The following is a 12,708-nucleotide window of genomic DNA, read 5'->3' on the forward strand; positions in this document are numbered from 1 at the left end:
TAAATCCACTTGTTTGATTGACCGTTTTCTGTCGCAATGATATTTTGTGTTTACTTTGATATTGATAATTTTTGTCTGTTTAATAACTCTTCATGATAAACAGTGTACCTCGAAAGATTATTTCCAAGAATTTCTGTTTTTTACTCATTTTCAGTGTTTTTTAATGTTACAGTTCTTTTTCAACTCACCTTTTTAATCAGCAAACAAAATCATCCATCCCTTGCATAATATCTCATTAACATTTCTTATATGATATCAGGTACTTCTCAACCCTTATTGACTTACTTTATCACTGTACTCAGGCAGTTAAGAAAGTTTTTATTAGACTCATAAAATGTTTAATATTAATGTATGTCCTGTTCAATGTTCCTTGGGTTTTATGTGAACTCGTAATAATCATGTTTCTATTTTACACCTCATTATAGTGATATTTTGATAATGTTTATGTTTTTTTTATTATCTGAGTTTTCAATTGATTGACTGGTAGACACTAAAGGCAAATCGATTTTCTGTCCATCGATCTTTCGTGTCGCAAATTTTCGTTTATGCTCATGACAAACACATACTTATGCATTTATGGTATACAGTTCGAATTTTTTGATATTCCGACAAAATGGGTGGTCGGAACTAGTCAACAGAAAACCCTGGACGTAGTCCTAGGGTTGGCATAATTCATCAAGATCTACCTGCGACCTTGTGGTTATGGCTACTCGTCGTATTCATACTCACCTCTCAAAATTCCCAAGCCCGAAACATTACCACAAACTATTTGGTCAGCTATTGACACGTAATTCGTCGCAAACTGTTTGCTTCAATTGTGATATTAGTAGTCAGGTAGAGGAAACCCCTATTTATTTTACAATAAATAGTTGGTAATAGCTTATGTTAATTGAATGTTTAGCCTATTGGTTGGAAAGAATCATGAATTTGCTGACTGATATTTTTAATTGACATGTATTTTAACTGCCATATTCGAAGGTGTCTGTTGGTTTCTATCGTATTATCTTTAAGGATTTTAACTGTACCTGTTGGGTTATAATGTTTTACCGATCATGGTTGTCAATCAGAATAACTCTGTTTGATGCCATATTATTTGGCAGAAAGAAAAAGGAATACTAACAAAGGTACACATTTATGTTAGGCGTAGACATGTTCATTTTTTGTACTCCACTTTCATTTGCTTAGGACTAGTAATAATACTGCACAGTTATGATTACCTTGTTTCTTACTTAAGATTATTTATTTCTTTAGATTTTCATCAGTGAATGGTTTTAGGAAATCGCATATGCTAATTTCAAATAAGATTCATGCGACGATTAGGAAAATTCTTATCGTAACACAAAACATCATTACTGTTTTGAATTGGGGAAATTAAAGTACAGATTACTCAATTAATGGAAGTTTTGTTGATCAACTGTGTTTTATTTCAGTTATTCAAATAGTAATTCCTAATTAGTTATGTTATATGACTACTATGTTTCATATTATTGGCCCTTTGTTCTCTTAGTTGGCTCTTCCATTTGTGTTGGTTTTCTTTATGTTGATACATAGCATCGTCACCATGAACTTGGAAAGATAATTGATTTACTAGCTTTTCCATACCTAGCTAACAGTTTCTCCTGTTCACTTAAAATGCGTTAAGTTGTTTATACTAATTATGCTGTCAATATTTGCATATATGTGTTTATTGTCTATACTCTTGTATTATTCTCTGGCCTCGTGTTTGATCATTACTATTTTCATTGGATAGTATATCAAGTCTGTCAAAATATGTCCATGGATTGGTTAATGACTTGACTGACATGCTGCTTTTTGTTTTCTTTATCCGATATTTCAACACTTTCAGATTAAACTGTTTCAAAAGTCAGTTAGTCATTATCGTTGTAGAACCTGGGACAATTTTACGTTAGATTTAATGGCCCGACCGTTGCTGCTATCTTGACGTGGTGGTCGTGCTTGCTTATCGTGATGAACCAGATAGGTTATACTGGCTGGAACAATCGTTCATCAAGGTCCTACCATGCCAGACAGGTCTGTTGAAGAACGGTAAGACTAAAAGCAGCAAACCCAAGGTCCGAAGGCGAAGTCATACTGCTGACTGTGCAGAGGTGTGACGACAGTAAGATGTTTCCCTCAGATGACCAGCATAACAGCGACGCTGTCTTCCCACAAGGAGGGGTGGGGTAAGAAATGGTAGACCCTAAAAATGCACACCTCGCCTTATCCCACGGATATCCGCCTCCGGCGGTAAGGTCTCGACAAGTACAGAGCTAACACAAAAATTACTCGAAAAAAGGTCGTGTGTGACTGACCTCAAGCAATTGTCCCTTGGGCATTGTGGTTACGCTCTCAGGTCACTAAGACCACTTCTAATCGAATTTCCTTTTCAGGTACCTCCAGAAGAACCCTTCCACGGTGTGGACAACCGGGAAGTGATGACCACCCTCACTGCCATGCCACATCAAAATGATGAAATAAAATAAAAACAATAAATAGTAAAGGAATCAAAATAATCATTGTAGCACTGATACTGTGAAAGTTTAAATAAGTATGTCAGAAGAGCAAGCTAAACACTTTGTCTTCATCTGGTGTGTGTAGCAGTATACTAAATTGAAATGACTAATGTTTTACCTTCCTACCTTTCCTCCTTGCCTTTCTCCTTTCATCACTTATTACTTACATATTTTGTAATAAACTGTCTCATTGATCATGTTACCGTTGTTTTGTTTTCATTTTTCAATCTTTACAGAGGCTTATCGAACTGGTGAAAAAGACAATTGTATGCCTCCAGTTTGCCAGAGTAAGTTGAATATTAATGATAATAGCCCATAAATTAATATGAATTGAAATTCGTTTCCGAAACATACTAATATCAATCGTGACTGAGCAATATTTTGTGTTGGCTTCAAATTTACTGACGGTCTACATTCTCGTTTCTATGTCTCTTCGATTATTAGAATCCTTGGATTTGGTTTATGTACGAGGCTGACAAGATATTTATATCTCCTTATCAACATGAGATGTTACTTTCTGTTTGATCTGCATCATTGCTGGTTTTACCATAGGAAATGAGGGTGATAATCACTTCACTTATCTTTGGATTTTCATCAAAGTTGTTAGGTTACTATCTGACAAAATCTCTGAAGTTGTATAGAAGGCTCCCATAGCTCTTGCTTTCTTTCGCTATCTGTGTTACGGAAGAGACGTCAACTTGCCAACCAAACTCTGAATATACTATAAAACACTCCGCCTTGTTTCAGTGTATGACTATAAAGTGTAGTCTAAAATAGTAGAAAATATGTACAGAGTTCACATTCTGGATCATAAATTTCCAAGTTCAATAATGAGTCTATAAATTTTAATCCATTGGAATGATTAGAGCATGTTTTACGTGTGTGTAAACTGCCGCCTATCTTGATCTGCACTGTTTTGGTTAGCGTCCACTCAATAATCTGATTCATTCGTCGGGGATTTTTGGCGACATGGCACAAAACCAGTCACAGTGATGCAGTTACACTCATCTCTATTCGTCTAAGTTTTGTGTTAAATTTGTTTCCTGATTCTTCACTCTTCAATCTTATTTCTTTTAACAGTTTCCCTCATGTTTCAGCATTCGTTGGAGTTGAACTTAAGTACTCTCCTTTCCCTGTCTTGTTTTCTTGCTTTGTCGCTGTGCTGATTTGAGGTATGGCACAATCGTAACTGTCTGCTATTGCCTCATTTCCTAAGAATAATTCAATAATTTTGATTATAATTAATAATCTCACAAATCAGTTTTATTTTAGTATTACAATTGATGGGTGTTTTTTAGTTGTGTGATATACACCACTTATTTATTGAGAAAGTTGTTTTCATTTGACTAATGACTTTTCTATAATATTCCCTACCTTTTCTATTCTAAGGTTTTGGCGATTTGAGGAGATATCTGAAATTGTTAGCGTACAACCACTTTTGTATTGGGACCTAAAAATATCTCATATTTGTTAACTAATGGCATAAAATTTACACTAATTGCATAAGAAAATATTGACAGTGTTATGTTGATAAAGTTATTTGTTAAAGATTGTTTTATTATATTGTGGTGAACTGGAACACAAGTAGGTTCAACCAGATGTATTTGAATACAAAATTACAGGACATCTTGATAAAATCTGAGAGCCATACAGTAAATAGTTAATTTGCAAAACGTCAATCAATTATCTCAAATTTAACTGTTCCCTTTGCAAAATGTCAATCAATCGTCTCAGACTTCACTGTTCCTTCATTTCCACAACAAACATTTACTATTCTCGTTCTCTTTTCTTCGATCTTTCTAACCTTCTGCTCCCAGGCACTTCACTTTCGATTAATGATTCATACTATTTATATCTATCGACATCAGTAGCACAGTCCACAATATTTTGCTAAACTAGTTATCATTTAAATACTTCGGTGTTTTTGCGTACAGTTTTTTTATGTCCTTACCGATTTTACCAAATACATCAATTTTGATATCCTGGGTTGTGATCTAGCGTCTCATGTATTTAGCTTCATCTCTGAGAATTACTAACATTCTGTGGTCTGATTATAGTGTGGTTCACTCATATTTCTTATACTTTACTTTAGTATACTTACGTTTCTCCGTTGTGTCTGCTTTATTAATTACTATTCGGTGTGTTTTATAACGTGTCTTAATTCTTTATATAACGCGTCTAGTTCTGTTGTTAATATATGTATACTATGTGCGATGTTGTTTTGCCTCATATTTAGCTTATCTCTATAGTTTGTTAGTTAAATATAAATGGCTAAAATTAGTAACCATATTTCTTATGTTTTCGATAAATGTTCACCGAACTCTCAGAAGGGGTTGGTTGCAGCATTAATATGGTTATATTTCAACTGTTCAAGAATCATGCAACTTCCTTTCACTTACTTAATTGCCCCTGTTACCTCTTATGGAGGAGCATAGGCTACCCACCAACTCTCTCCATCCAACCTAGTCCTGGGCAGTCCTTTCCAATTGCTATTCATCCTTTTCATGTCTACAGCTTCCTTTCGCAGTTTTATTTAAATGTTTTACGTTTATTAAAAATCTATTCTTGTACTTACTGGTGAACCGTTTGCTTACGTGTACTTAGTTGATGACAGTTTGATTCAGTATTTAATATTTGTGAATAGATTTCGTTGTTTAGTATGAATGTACCTTGTTTCGCAGAGATTTAAAAAAAAACTAACTACTTCCAGTTTTTTATTCAAACTTTAAGCGTCTAGCCAGTTGTTCCAACTCATTTGTGACTATTAAGTAATTTTCGATCTTTGTTTACTCATACAATGCTGTCACCTATTTTGGTTTAGAATATTTACTTAAATACATGTACGTTGAAAAATATCTTTGCTTGAGCACTGCACCAATATCTAAATGACACTAGTCTATGGAAGCCATCAATAGCTGGTTGTATAAGGAAATTTGCACTGTTTAGTTTTTAGTCTAATTTCTTTTCTATTGATTATGTCAGTCCATAACAACAAATATTAGCTTAACAGAATGTAAACAAATCAACGGTGAACATTTTTTATGTAGAAAAGATATATAGAGTATATAGTTTACTTCTCATTACACCTAATGTTCATCTGAATGTTTATTCTACTATTACTTCATATTTATTACGCTAAGTTTCAGTAAATGTTTTCCCCATATTTATGGAATATATATATATATATATATATATATATATATATATATATATATAGAGTATTTAAATACGTGTACTCTACTCATGGTTTCAGTGATGCTCTTATCTTTGTTTTATGTTTTTGTTTTGAACTTATCAGGGTGACGCAATAAGGAGGACATTTCGTATACTTCTGTTAGCAGGATCCTATTTTACCATAAGTGGTCACAGTAAATGATTGTATCGGTTAGTATTTGGAGTTAATTGTTGGTTGGTGTACAATCTATTAGGGTTGTATCGTGGTTATATATTCAATCCATACCTAATAGAAAGGTCATTTGATTAATGCTGAAGATTCATTTTGCTTCTACGTCTATAGTGATACTCTGTATTTCGTCAGCTATTCTTTTTCTGTAACTAGTATATTTTTGTCACCGTTTAATTATTATTTAGAAATAGTGATTATTGCGTAATGATGGTATATCTGTGTATTCTTAGGGTCGATCTAATAAATCTGTTCTTATTCGCGAACTTCCGGATTTAAGTTGTTTTCAAATGACTGAATTAAATCTCCAGTATTATCTTTTTTCTATCATTCATGTACAATACATGAAAAGTTATTTTTCATTCCTACTTTAGTTTCGATTCTACAAACTAAGACTTCATAGTATTGAAAAGTCATTGACTGAATGTAATATATGCAATAGTTAAGTGTACAAATGTGTAACTGGTTATTTATTCTGGTGCATTTTAGTCTTTTAAAAGATTTTTTGTAATACTTTATTAATTCTTGGAAATAGTTGTTTGGTTTGTCCACTCATCATAGGCATATATCTCATTTACTTGATTAATGTAGCTAATTGCATGTAAGAATACATGATGGCTTCAATTCACAGCTTGGATGTTCATTGTATTCTATGTTTACATTTTTTCTGGAACTATTTGTTACACGTAGTTTCATTACTTGACGGTTTTCTTTTCGTTTAACTTTACCCATTGTATGGATTATTCATAGTATTTCCCTTGCCGAGATTATTGTTTTGTAAAAGTTTTAATTAGGAAAACCCTGTTTTAACATTCAATGGTCAAGTTACAATTTAGATTATTGTTTAGGTGAATTCATCTTTCAAGTATTTTAATCACGATATCTGTCACTTGTCACAGTCCGAAAGCTTTCTACACTGTAATATATAATAGGTGTCATTGTCTCACTATTTTTTCATAACAAATCATAATCCATTTTATTTTCGCCCCACGAAATGTGTCTGGATTATGATATTAATCACTTTTCTAACATCTCAGTTTAGGATATGAATACTTATTTGATAGTGTAAATAGGAAAGAATCCTTTGATTATAATATTTAACTTATTATTAGTAGTAGTACTGTAATATGCTAAAAAACTCTTTGTTGTGCGCTATACCAAATTTTTCTTCTTGAAACAAACTAATATCTTCTCCCACCCCATTAAATTAACTTTTGTGTTATAGGTTATGAACAAATTAGTTCCGATTGTACAATCAGAAGAAATCTTTCAGTTAAGGAAGATACAACCACTTTTTATGAAGAAAGTAAAGGAAGGTCACAGCAGGATCGCCACTGGCTTCTATTCTGAGCCATATCTGATAACGTCTCTAGCCGTGTTGCACCATCTCTCGGACCCCAACCAGGGAGTCGTGAAGGACTAACAGAAGCCATCTCTTTGCAGCTTCCTTTCATGCCACGACACCATGTCATGCACTGACCACTTCTCCGCTTCTTCCAACCAGTCCCAGAGTCGGCAAATAATGCACGACGTGGAATTCTCTGGGACGACATTCGTAGAATATGTCCAAGCCACCGAAATCGGTGTTTCAAGATGATGACATCGATTGCATTATCATCTCTGTGCCCGAACACACGATGCCGAACTTCTGCATTACTGACATGGTGTTGCCACTGAATGTCAGCAATCCTTCGGAGACAGCGATGATCGAACACAAAGAGTCGTCTAACGTCCTCAACTCGGAGAGACCAGGTTTCACAAGCATAGAGCAAAACTGCTCTCACCGACGCCTTGTAGATCCGACCTTTTACAGCCAGACTAACATCACGAAGGCGCCAAAGATAGCCCAGATTGGCATAAGCCGCTCTGGCTTTCACTATTCGTGCATTGATCTCATCACTCACACTGCCACCAGCACTTATGCAGTTAACTAGATACACGAACTTCTCGACTACTTCTATCTGCTCACCATCCAGGGTGAGTACAGGATCAGGGTCCTGCAAGTCTAGAATGTGCAAAGTACATACCGTACCTACGGACAATGATTGCCAACTGATTAAAATACGGAAAACTATCGACTCATCCCATGACGTTGGTACACTCTCTGCCTCCCAGACTTTTGTAAACAACGTTGTCAGTTCCTTAGCCAGAAAGTCACCACCATCTTTAAAAAGAGCCGGAGGTAAGTCATCTGGGCCCCGGTGATTTGTAGCGCTTCAAGAGTTGGAGTTCCTTGCGGACTTCCGCTTCATTTGGTGGATCAGTCGTCACAGGCTATGGAGAGCAGGACAATCCGACCGACGTTGCCGGCGCAGCAGACCAGTTGAACTGCCCTTCGAAGAATTCAGCCCATCGTCCAAGATGTCGATGGGTGTTAGTGATTGGCATCTCGTCATCCTCACAGATTGTTTCGTTCACACCAGACTTTTTGCTTCTAGTGACTCAGATGAGTTGGAAGAGCTTCCGGCAGTTACTAGATGCAGCTGCTGCTTCCAGCTCTTTAACCGGATCCCAAATCAATTATGCACATAGGCTCCTGTATGCTGAGGGAACAAATAGAGTAAGAACCAATCGTTGGTCACCGGCTACCATGTGACTGCATCTCCTAACGATGCTTCACTTCCTTGTGGGTTTGACTTTTAGGTCAAAGGCTGGGGGTGTGGCCCCCTAAGAAAACCACTTGCTTCGGTCTGGGCGCCCGAGCAGTATCAAAGCCCTGTTCATATAATGTATTCTTATTTTTCAGTGTTGTCTCTAATTTTGTATGAACTTCATTATGGCTGTAAATCGGTGTAGATTTTGTTATCATTTTCACAGTATGTTATTAACTTAGTAATTGTTTTGTATTGTTTTTGAATCTATCTTTGCAGTACTTGTTGTTTGATAAATATTTTGATGAAACAATATTACTTGTCCATACTTGATTTTGTAGGGTCGATGCTTTTTAAGGTTGCATCATTCAAATTAGATGAGTTACATGCTCGGTACCTTTTTTGTATGCCTAGGTCGCTTAATTTTTCCCATATATGTTTTATTATTATCATTATTTTTCAAATCACCGAGTAAATTCTAGATTTCTACATTGCTGTCAGTATATCCTAAATAGTCACAAAATGAACTCATCACTAGCGGGATTGATACAGCAGTTACCTTGTTCAGCTAATTGGTTTGTTGAACTAATATAATAGGATACATGACAATGATATTGTTTATTTTTAATGAAATATCGATAATTCATTAATATAAATCAAATAGAATTAAGTGACATTTGTGATAAACTTACTTTCCTTTTAACTATTATTTATGCTTTTAAGTTTTTGATTTAGCAACTTACTTTGATTAATATGGAAATGAATTTTTTGCATTTGAATCTCAAAACATTATCTTTCTCATCTTGAAAATATATCTTTCTGTATACACTTTAGGGTTCAGTCAATAGTTCATATCGTATACCGATTACTTTGAATGACAACATTGTTTCTGATGCAGTTGACATTCCGCAAACTTTACAATTCGATACGTCTATATCAAGCAGTGCTTTCTCTACATTGAAAGTGAAAGGTATATCCCATTGTTCTAAAGTGTTATTTATTTCATTCATAGATTAGGTCGAATATGTGTTTATTCTCTTTAATTTAATTTCTCAATGTTAATCAAATTTGTAAGACTTAATCTCATTATAAAGGTATATATATATAATTATTACTGATAATCGTTGTTATTCCGATTCTTTCCGTCACCAATCTCTATTACTTTTTATTGTATTATAATATTTCAATGTTACACTTTGATACGAATACGGTCGTAAGCAGCTGAAGGGGAGACATAAAGTAAAATAAATTCATATTATTTTGCTTTATTCAAATTCATAAAGGGGAACCGAATGTATCTAACTAGATTATTTACAAAGAAGTTACTTACAATTTAGTTAACCTTTGACCTTTAACAAGTAACAAATATTGTCTCCATCCAAAGTGTCTAAAATCTTAGCAGAAATATGCTTAGTGTAATTTAGTGTATGATATTTTATTTTCAGGATCGAGGCTTGTTGCAGATGTCCTGTGATTATACAAATAGACGAAAGCACTTTCACGTGACTTTGAACTGTTATATTCTTTAATTCGATCTTCCAACCCTTGTCACTAAATAAAATGTAATGTTTGTACTTACCTTCTGTCTTGGCAAACTACTTTGCTGATTATTGCTTCAAATCATCAGAAGTGCATTTCTAAACTTCTGATTTCACTTGTACAGTTGTAGATACATTTTTTAAAGAGTCAACTTTGTTTACTAATTGTCCATTATTATTGTAGTCATAGTCTGAATAACTCATATGTATTTTTTATCATTGTTATTTTTACTTCTCTTTCAGATTATGATTTAAAAGTACATGAGATAAATCATACATTTATGAACCTTCAAAGTGGTGAAGGTGATGGTGAAAATCCATTCACTTCTTGTCAAGAGTCCTTATCTAATGCTTCCCCTATTATAACACAGAAACCTTCCAAAAAACATTCTACTCGTAATTCTCGACGTTTGGAAAAAAGCAAATTACACAAGCGGCCATCTTCTACTACAGAATCATCCATCGAATCCCATTCAATACGTTCATATCCTGAGCAGCTAGCTACTATTTCTTCATCACTCCCTAATGATACTGTGATTGTGAAAAGATGCTTTGATGCATTAGATTCACCCTCTTCTAATTATCCACCATTGTCCATCCCAAGAATGCCAGTTAGGTCTTATTCTTCTTCAGATGATGATCAGGCTCAATTGGATCAAGAAGAAGAGGATGAAGAATTCTTTGATACTCAAGAAGATATTTCTGTCAACTGCGCAATAACAAATTCTCCACAACCTGTCAAGGAGTATGTAATAATTCATCCGAACTCTGTGGTTATTTTTTTCTATGAATTGGTCTAATTAGCTAAGTCCTAACATAGTAGTTTTATGTGTTTGTTGCTACTCACGTTGATAGTATGTAATACTTTCAAATGCGGATAATTTCACAATATTCCGTTAGCTTTAATTTCAGTTCCTTTTAGGTTTATTATGTACATATCTTATCTCAAAATAGTGAAACTAATTGATAAAATTTAGCATGAGATTTATAGTAACTAGAGATTCTGTGTGTTGAACTCCGGTTTTTCCAGTTTGGACACTGAGGACTTCATCGGTGAATGGGTATGATTTGAATCTAACTACTATGTCAGTTCTTATTTATTGAAGAGTTGAAATTTAAAATATCCCAACTTTTTTAATTTACTGCCTGAAGTAAATATTAAATGTATTGAATCGTAACGAACGCTAACTCGCAAAGAAGTTTCTATTGGTTCAAAGGTCCCACCAAATTTCGTCGTCATGTGCGTCTGTTGAAGAATGAAATGAAGTTGTGATCATAATAGAATTATTGTATTCTATCGAAATAATAAAAGTATATTTATTTATTTAATTATTAATGACTAATGCCTTATGAAAATCTATTGATTAGGTTGTATATCTTGACTTGATCGATTGCGGTAGTTGAGACATGTATTATGCATGTCCAACTACTGTTTGCCCCGATGTACTATATAGCGGTAGATTGCTAGGGACTGCCAAACTCAAAGCGTGATATTAGTCCATGCATTCATTGACGGAGCCTTGTAAATAAGCTCAGACCACTTTATCGGGGTCCGCGCGTTTATCGTAACCATTGCTAGAAGACTTTGGGTGTGACATGGCTGAGAATCAGTCATAAATAATAAAGACTCATTCATACTATCTTCATTTGAACAGTATGTTTCTGAAATACCTTAAATTATTATTTATTTTACTTTTTGTTCCACAAATCCAGTGCTCCTTGAATCATATTTTCCATGCATAGTTCCTAATACCATTAGCATTGCTACTACTCCTACTAATTTGGCTTCTCGACATACTGACGTGGTGCGGCAAATTGACACGATGCATATATGTACCAGGTTGTGCGTCGTGGATAAGTGGCTGATGGGAACCTCATTCAACTTTGTATAGATTTGTAAACAGCTGACGCCATGTTTACATTTTTCTGGGGTAACATGATTTATCACCATTCGTTTTAGATAGGTTTTCAGTAGGACCAGTTATTGTATTATGTAAAAGACTTTACTGGGTTACGTATTAGGATCTTGATTTTTTCTTACTCGCTAACTTGTGTGTGTGTCACAAGTTCTCTCACCGAATTTTAAATTATCACTAACTAGTCAACATTGAAGTTCTTTAATAATCAAACCCAACCTTTTAATAGAGTAAACGCTATCGTAGGTAGTATAAATTGAAGTGTTAATTAATCTCGTATTAAAAGTTAAAACTTATTCTGATTGCCAAAAGATCATTTGAGTATGACCTTCACATTCTATTTCTTCTTGGTTGCTGATGATTGGATATAATCGCAACAATGCTGTTGTTAATTGTTTCGTAATTACTGACAACAATGAAATGCTGTCTTTTTTTAGGAATAAAGATATGGACTCACAAAATTTAATGACTAAAATATTTTCATGAATGATATTACATTAATTATCGATTTAGATACAAGACGATACTATATATAACGATGAGTTTTCAATTATTTTACGTACTACAACTCAACATTTTCTCGAGGTGCTTATAGACGTTTAGGCGTCATAAGTTTGTTTGTACTCGCGTGTATGTACGTTCACGCACGAGCATAACATATTGTACTAATGCCAGTGTACCTGTGAGATTTCTGTACAAACAGAATTTGTGTTCTTCAACTGAGTAATGTCTTATTCCATATTATTT

The 12,708-nt window shown here is 34.3% G+C and overlaps 1 protein-coding gene across 1 annotated transcript in view; it reads left to right on the forward strand.

Annotated features, from left to right (window-relative positions):
• The window catches only part of OSBPL9 (Oxysterol-binding protein- protein 9), a 50,280-nt gene that overhangs the window by 24,692 nt on the left and 12,880 nt on the right, over nt 1-12,708 (forward strand). The window contains exons 4-6 of the mRNA XM_051211367.1: nt 2,750-2,800; nt 5,812-9,477; nt 10,289-12,684. The gene's annotated coding sequence lies outside the window, so the exon portion shown is untranslated. The remainder of the gene's footprint in view (nt 1-2,749; nt 2,801-5,811; nt 9,478-10,288; nt 12,685-12,708) is intronic.

The sequence above is a fragment of the Schistosoma haematobium genome, chromosome ZW (genome assembly GCF_000699445.3).
Source record: "Schistosoma haematobium chromosome ZW, whole genome shotgun sequence".
Taxonomy (NCBI): domain Eukaryota; kingdom Metazoa; phylum Platyhelminthes; class Trematoda; order Strigeidida; family Schistosomatidae; genus Schistosoma; species Schistosoma haematobium.